This window comes from Armigeres subalbatus, chromosome 1, assembly GCF_024139115.2.
Source record: "Armigeres subalbatus isolate Guangzhou_Male chromosome 1, GZ_Asu_2, whole genome shotgun sequence".
In the NCBI taxonomy this organism is placed as follows: domain Eukaryota; kingdom Metazoa; phylum Arthropoda; class Insecta; order Diptera; family Culicidae; genus Armigeres; species Armigeres subalbatus.
The window spans coordinates 231,515,973-231,524,448 of NC_085139.1; the positions used below are offsets into that span (position 1 = coordinate 231,515,973).

At 39.8% G+C, this 8,476-nt stretch overlaps 1 pseudogene; it reads left to right on the top strand.

Moving 5' to 3' along the window:
- The first annotated feature begins 5,783 nt into the window (after positions 1-5,783).
- On the top strand, positions 5,784-7,796 carry LOC134207083 (cytochrome P450 4g15-like; annotated as a pseudogene).
- The last annotated feature ends 680 nt before the right edge of the window (positions 7,797-8,476 follow it).

Sequence of the window (8,476 nt, forward strand, 5' to 3'; positions counted from 1 at the left end):
AGACAAATAAAACAAATAAGACAAATAAGACAAATAAAACAAATAAGACAAATAAGACAAATAAGACAAAAAAGACAAGTAAAGACAAATAAGACAAATAAGACAAATAAGACAAATAAAACAAATCAGACAAATAAAGACAAATAAGAACCAAATAAGACAAATAAAGACAAATAAGACAACTATAAGACAATAAGACAAATAAGACAAATAAAGACAAATAAGACAAATAAGACAAATAAGACAAATAAGACAAATAAGACAAATGAGACAAATAGAACAAATGAGACAAATAGACAAATAAGACAAAAGACAAATAAGACAAATAAAAAATAAGACAAATAAGACAAATAAGACAAAAAAAATAAAAAAGAACAAATAGACAAATAAGACAAATAAGACAAATAAAGACAAATAAAGACAAATAAGACAAATAAGACAAATAAGCAATAAGACAAATAAGACAAATAAGACAAATAAGACAAATAAGACAAATAAAGACAAATAAGACAAATAAGACAAGACAAATAAGAAAAATAAAACAAATAGGACAAATAAAACAAATAGAACAAAAAAGACAAATAAGACTAATAAATAAGTTTGACAAATAAGACAAAAACAAATAAGACAAATAAGACAAATAAGACAAATAAGACAAATAGACAAATAGACAAATAAGACAAATAAGACAAATAAGACAACTAAGAAAAATAGAAAATAAAATAATACAAATAATATAGATAAGACTAAGAAGAAAAAATAAAGTAAGTTCTGGAGAACTTCGGAGAAGAGAGCTTGGAGAATTCGAAGGAACTTCCGGAAATTCCGGAACCTTCGAAGGAACCTTCCGGAGGAATTGCCAGAAGGAACTGGGGTGCGAAGAAACCGGAGGAATTCCCGAAGACATATCTCGGAGGAATTCCCAGAAGGAGCTTCGGAGGAATTCCAGAAAGAGCCTGGAGAATTCGGAACTGGAGATTCGAAAGGAGCCTGGGAAAATTCCGACAGAACTTCCGGAGAATTCCGAAGGAACGTCGAGTTCACAGGAACTCCTGGAGGAACTTCCGAAGACTCCTGGAAGAACTTCGAAGGAATTCTGGAGACTTCAGAGAATTCCTGGAGGAACTTCAGAATTCCTGGAGGAACTATCTGGAGGAACTTCGAAGGAATTCAGAACTTCGAAGAATTCTCAGAGAAAATTCGAAAATTTCTGGAGAAACTTCAAGTAATTCCTGGATGAATTTCGAAGGAATTCCTGGAGAAACTTCCTGGAATTTCCTGGATAAACTTGAAGATTTCTGCAGTAACTTCCCGTGAGGACTCCTGGAGGATCTTCGAAAGAATTTCTGGAAGAAGAAGGAATTCTGAAACTTCGAGAATTCCGGAGGAACTTGCGAAGGAATTCCTGGACAGAACTTCCGAAGGAATTCCTGAAGGAACTTCAGAAAATTCTCAGAAAAAATCGAAGAATTTCTGGAGAAACTTCTGAAGAATTCCTGAAACTTCGGAATTCTGAAAAAACCTTCGAAGGAATTCCTGGAGAAACTTCGAAGGATTTCTGGATAAACTTTCGAAGAATTTCTGCATTAACTCGGAAGAATTTCTGGAGGAACTTGGGAGAATTCCTGGAGATAATTCTGAAGGAATTCCTGGAAAACTTCAAGAAATTCCTAGAGGAAATTCCGAAGGAATTCTAGAAAATTCGAAGAATTCTAGAGGAACTTCGGAGAGAACTGGAGAACTTCGAAGGAATTCTGGAGACTTGAAAATTCTGGAAACTTCAATGGAATTCCTGGAGAAGCTTCGAAGAATTTCTGGAGGAACCTCGAAGTTCTGGAGAAACTTCTGAAGAATTCCTGGAGAAACTTCGAAGGAATTCCTGGAGAATCTTCAAAAGATTTATGATACTTGAAGAATTTCTGCAGTAACTTCGAAGGAATTTCTGTAACTTCCGGAAGAATTTCTGGAGGATCTTCCGAAAGAATCGAGAAACTTCCGGAAATTTGAGGAATTCCAAAACCTTCGAAAGATTCAGGAGAAACTTCAATAAATTTGAACTTCGAAGGAATTTCTGGAGGAACCTCGAAGAATTCCTGGAGAAACTTCTGAAGGAATTCCTGGAGAACTTTCAGAAGGAATTCCTGGAGAATCTTTCAAAGGAATTTATGGATGATTTAGAATTTCTGCAGTAACTTCGAAGGAATTTCTGCATAACTCGGAAAAATTTCTGGAGATCTTGAAAAATTTCTGGAGAAACTTCAGAGAATTCCTGGAGAAACTTCGAAGAATTCCTTAAAACCTTCCGAAGGATTCCTGGAGAAACTAAAGGAATTCAGATAAACTCAGAGAATTTCTGCATAACTTCGGATGAATTTCTGGAGGAACTTCCGAAGAAATCCTTGAGAAATCTGAAGGAATTCCTGGAGGAACTTCGAAGAATTCCTAATTCGAAGGAATTCTGGAGAACTTCGAAGGAACCCTGGAAGAACTTCCGGAGGAAATTAAGAATTCTGGAAACTTCAACGAATTCGGAGAATTTCTGCAATCTTCGTAAAATTTCTGGGATCTTCGAAAGAATTTCTGGAGGAACTTTGAAGAAATTCTGGAAGAACTTGAAGGAATTTCTGTAGTAACTTCGAAAGAATTTCAGGAGTTCTTCCGAAAGAATTTCTGGATAAACTTCTGGAGAAATTGCTGGTGAAACTTCCGAAGAAATTCCTGGAGGAACTTCCATGAATTCCATGAATTCCGAATTTCTGGAGGAACTTCCGAAGGAATTCCAGGAGGAATTACTGGACGAACTTCCAAGAGGAACTTGCGGAGAAATTCAGGTAACTTCAGAGGAATTCCTGGAACTTCGAAGGAACTCCTGGAGGAACTTCGAGGAAGTTTTGAAAACTTCGGAGGAATTCAGAGGAGTTACTGGAGGATTTCCGAGGAATTACTGGAGGAATTCGAGTAATTCTGAAGGAACTTAGGAGGAATTCCTGGAGGATCTTTTGGAGATTTCCTGGTGGAATTCCTGGAGGAACTTCCGGAAGAATTCCCGGAGGAACTTCCGGAGGAACTTCCGGAGGATTTTCTGGAGGAATACCTGGAGGAACTTCCGTAGGAATTTGGCTTGTTCATCTTATTTGTCCCATTTGTCCTATTTGCTTTATTTGTCTTATTTTTTTTATTTCTTTCATTCTGCTAATTTGTTCTATTTGTCTTATTTGTTTTATTTATTTTCGATTATTTATCTCATCAAATTTAGGAATATTTGATTTCAATTTATATATTTGGTATCCTCGTGTTCACAAATTGGAAAACGCTTTTTTTAGTGTCACCTAGATACAAAGTTGAGGACTTTCTACCGCTCTCATCGCTCCTTTCCTGTCGTGCCACAAGAAAATATGCTGTTGGCTGCTCTCCGAAATATAACTGCATGGATTAAAAAACTTGTTTGAAATAAAAGAGCTTCCTGCAAAATTTATGCGGTGACATATACTTTTTACATCAAAATGATCGTTGGAAAATTCAAAACTTTTGTCAGTTGGGTTTCGAAATTTGCTTCCTTATGCCTCAAATCATCGGAGAGAGGTACTGAGAAGCGAAAATTTCAGTTCTACAATAGTTCGTTGGAAGCTTAATTCAAATTTGGGAAATAGTAGGTCCATGAAATTTTGTAGAACATTCCATAAATTTCAAAGATTTCAGTTGGGATAAGCGAAATTCGAGTTATAGACATTTTAGTACGAAAATAGCGTCTACCAGAAGCTTCCTCAGACCTTAAGAGCAGCAAGAGGCGTGTTTCAGCAAACGTCAGGTAGCTAACGCGAATTCGTGTGGTAACCCCTGCAGAATTGTGATGGCCAAGACCAGAGGGGGTTCTCTCAGACAACTCTCTTATTTCTGAGAGTAATAAGGAGTAAGAAATGATGAGTGAAAACAGAGGCATTTCTACTCTTACTTTGCCCTTCCCACTTTTCACAGTGAAAAGCGAGAAATGATTAGTGAGAATTGTGAAGTGAGACGTCTCACTTCCTCACAGTGAAAAGTGAGTAGTGCGAAGTGAGAAGTGAGAAGTCTCACAATGAGAAGTGAGAAGTTAGGATCGAGACGCCTCACTTCTTACCGTGAGTAGTGCAAACTGAGAAGTGAAACGTGTACTCGCTTTTCACAGAGAGAAGTGAGAGTGAAAAAGGATTGGTGAGAAGTGAGAAGTTAGACGGTTAATCAAATGACCTATTCGAGCATATTACCAATTTGGGCAAATGCCCTATTCGAACAAATGATTTTCTATGGAAGTGGAACATTTCTGGAGAGTTTCCAAATCGATCGATTGAATCGTTTGAAATCTTGCCTAATTTCGTGACGGTTTCCAATTTGGAAATTTTCATTTTCTACCTTATCCAAGCTTCCCTAAGGAGCTTACGTCAAAAAGCTTCATTTCTCCGTGTATGATTTCAGTTTTCCGGAATAATGAAAAAATCATCTTGAAAGGCTTGAAAACAATCCTATAACATCAAGTTTTAAAGCTTCGGATATTATGTTTTAAGGGTTAGGAACAAAAGGTCGAAAGACAAAACGTTTGAAAGACTAAAGGTCGAAGGGACAAATGGCCGAAAAGTACAAAGGGTCGAAGGAGATAAAACGACGAATGGGACAAAAAATTGAAAGAACAAAAGGTCGAAAGAGACAAAACGTCAAAAAAAAAACAAAAGGTCGAAAAAATAAAAAGGTCGAAATAGACAAGAAACTGAAACGGAGAAAATCAATCGCGCACACTTCAAGTTTCATTCATTTCTTTAATCAACAATCTTTTTTTTTTCTAACAGAATTTTCTAGATATTCATAATCTCGTTTCATAGTGAGTAATTCTTTGAACATTGCTCATTCTTTAGCTTTGATTGATGATATGAGAGTATTACTTCTGGTTGAAGTTAAATGCGGTTTACAAATTCTTTTGGAATACATCCAACTTGCAATCAACTTGTTCTTGACCGACCTTTTGTCCTTTTCTACATTTTGTTCATTTCGACCTTTTTTCCTTTCGACCTTTTGTCATAGATAGAGAGTAGAGTTTGGTTTTATTACCATCATGTTTAATAAATCCAATATTTCCTACAGTTGAAAGACTTCGCTATTGCATTTACTTCCACTATGAAAGATCATAGTAAAGTCTTTTAACTGTGTAACAAGTCACCTGAGATGCTCAATAATAATTTATCATAATATTTCCTAGTTTTATTGTTCTGAGTTCATAGAAAACATTACTTATGCAATTTATGCATAATTTCCTGTTCTAGTTGCTTTCCATTCCGTATTTTCAAAAGTGTACACTCTCTGGAACTTGTGCATAATACCTCGCTTAGGCCTACGTGGCCGCTAGCAGCTACCGAATACCGAAACTGATTATAATACAATTAAAGGTTTATTGATTCGATAAATTTTGATCGACGACTAAATGTTTTCCCTCCTCGTCTCCTACCTGACCCTGATGGGAGCAAAAGGGTGCATTTCCATCCCTTGGCCGGTGCACCGTGCGCGATTGACGAGCGAATTTTAATTGGCGCCGATTCGCAGCCTATAAATGCACCGTACCGCGTCTAAATTATCCAAGTCGCATTCGGAGGTGCAGCAAGAGCGTGCGCGTATTCCGGGTGTGACGCGAGAAACAGGCAATCAAACGGCGGCAGCTTGCGAAAGCGGTATTCGGGCGCTGGTGAGGCCGCCTCTAAGGCTCAGAAGCAGGGGATATTGGATTCGCGTATGTGAAGCTGTGAACGGAACCGGTGGCGATGGGTGTAGAAATTGTGGCCGAGAGGCGGTCTGGTGACGCTGGCCGTACCGGCGGTCATTTTATGACCCTGGTCCTGGTCGCCAGTGCGTTGTTCCATTTTGGATGACTTCGCGGCGGTACGTTCAGTTGAGACAAAATTCCCGGTCCGAAGCTTATCCGTTCATCGGAAATGCCAACATGTTGTTGGGATGAGCCACAACGAGATCATGGAGCGGCGATGGAGTTGAGCTATCTCTATGGGAGTGTGGCCGTGGTTGGCTCGGTACCATTTGGTTGTGTTCTTAGAGCCGAAGGATATTGAGGTCATTTGAACAGCTTGTGCACTGACCAAGTCCAGCGAGTGAATTCTTCAAACCGTGGCTCGAGGATGGACTGTTGATCAGCAGTGGGGAAAGTGGCGATCGCATCGACTGATCGCTCCGGCGTTCCACGAACGTCCTGAAGACTCGTGGATGTGTTCAATGACAATAGTTTGGCCGTTGTAAGATCGAATGCGGAAAAGTGGGCAAAAGAATTTGATGTGCATGACTACATGAGTGAAGTGACGGTGGATATTCTGCTAGAGACGGCTATGGGGTCCAAGAGAACTAGTGAGAGTAAGGAAGGCTTCGACTACGCTATGGCTGTGATGAAGTGAGTTTGAGGCGGTATTGTTAAATGACTTTATTTTTTAATGATCAATAATTGATCTCCTGATTATGAACCAGTTTGACAGAAAATAGTTTTGTCTTTGTTACGAAGAACCGGTTCAAGCATACACAATCCGTAGAAGAATTTTAGGCTACAAGACTAGGCGTTTGTGCTATTTTCTCGTATCAAAATAAACATTTTTCGAGAAATTAATAAATGGATCCTGGAAGATTCCGAGAATGATTAGCGTTCAAAACAAATTAATTATATTTTGCCTATTATTAATCAAAATGTTTTCATTCAATTTATTAATCTTAAATTTTACAATTTAGAATGTGCGACATCCTACACACTCGTCAATTGAATTTCCACCTTCGGTTGGATTCCGTTTTCAACTTTACTAAAATCAAGACGGAACAAGAGCGCTTGCTTGGCATCATCCACGTCTCACGAGAAAGGTCGTCAAGGAAGAAAAGAACTCTTTGAGAAGAACTTTGCTGAGGGCACTTTGCCTTCACCGTCCTTTTCGGAGATCGTCGCCAAGGAGGAATCCAAAACGGAGGAACCTCTCCCGGTCATATCCCAGGGTTCGCTCCTCAGAGACGACTTGGACTACAACGACGAAAACGACATTGGCGAAGCGACGCTGGCTTTCCTGGACCTGATGATAGAAACCGCCAAAAGCGGAGCAGATCTGACCGATGAGGAAATCAAAGAGGAAGTCGACACAATTATGTTCGAAGGGCACGATACTACGGCTGCCGGATCCAGCTTTGTACTGTGCCTCCTCGGCATCCACCAGGACATTCAAGATCGGGTGTACAAAGAAATTCATCAAATATTTGGCAGCTCCAAGCGGAAGGCCACTTTCAACGACACCTTGGAGATGAAATACCTGGAGAGGGTGATATTCGAAACGTTGAGAATGATCCACCTGTCCCGCGATCGCCCGTAAAGTGACAGAAGACGTTAAATTACTTGAATAACTACTTGGTTCCAGCGGGGACGACTGTCGTCATCGGCACTTAAAGTGCATCGTCGAGCTGACATCTACCCCAACCCCGATCAGTTCAACCCGGACAACTTCCTCCGGATCGCACCCAGAATACTACTACAGCTACATTCCATTCAGTGCCGGACCGCGGAGCTGCTTCGTAAGTGATTCGGAAAAACATTCTTATCTCGAGGCTAACCTCATTTTTTTACCACACTGAACAGGTAGAAAATATGCAATGCTAAAACTGAAGGTGCTCTATCGACGATCCTGCGCAACTACAGGATCGTGTCTAATCTGAAGGAGTCGGACTTCAAACTGCAGGGTGACTATCCTGAAGCGAACCGATGGCTTAGAATACAGCTGGAGCCCAGGTCTAATTCATGAATGACCACGAAACAAACCCAGCGAAGAGAATGGGCCCGGAGGCTGACTGATAAGATGTCGCGACATTGCTGATGGACACCGAATGACGTTGGACAGATAACTACTTAGATGATGTTGCGGCGCTTTATGATGCTGTTAATTGTGTTCGGTTCCCGATTGATGGTCGAACCGCTTGTTTTGAGCCTTTTCGCTTACGTGCTTTTTACCTTCCTCGCCCTCTTGCCTCGAGTGTTGTTATTTGCTGCTTCGCTTTCCTTTCCTATTCTTCACGAGCATAAATGAGGATAATAAACCTTCTCCGCATAGTTGCCCGTGTTGTGATTCTTTCATGGCCTATCTCGAAATGAGGTTCATCATATCCGAAAAGAACGAGTCAAAACAAAGGATTATCGCCAGACGGATAACATTCGAGCATCGAAAAAATCGGTTACTATATGGTCAATCGAGATCGATGTTTGTTGTCTGAGTCCTGGCAGTGGTTAAGATTAGGAGTTCGGTCGATGAAATTGATGCCTTTAATGAGTGGTTTTCAAGATAACGGCTTTACATGTTTGTCTAGATGGTTTCGCTGGAACAAGCTCTTTAGGATTTGCAATGAAATCTTTATGATCCTTGGCTCGTTTGAGGTGACTTCAAACACCATTTTTGAATCACCTTATTACAGTTTGCCAATTCATCTA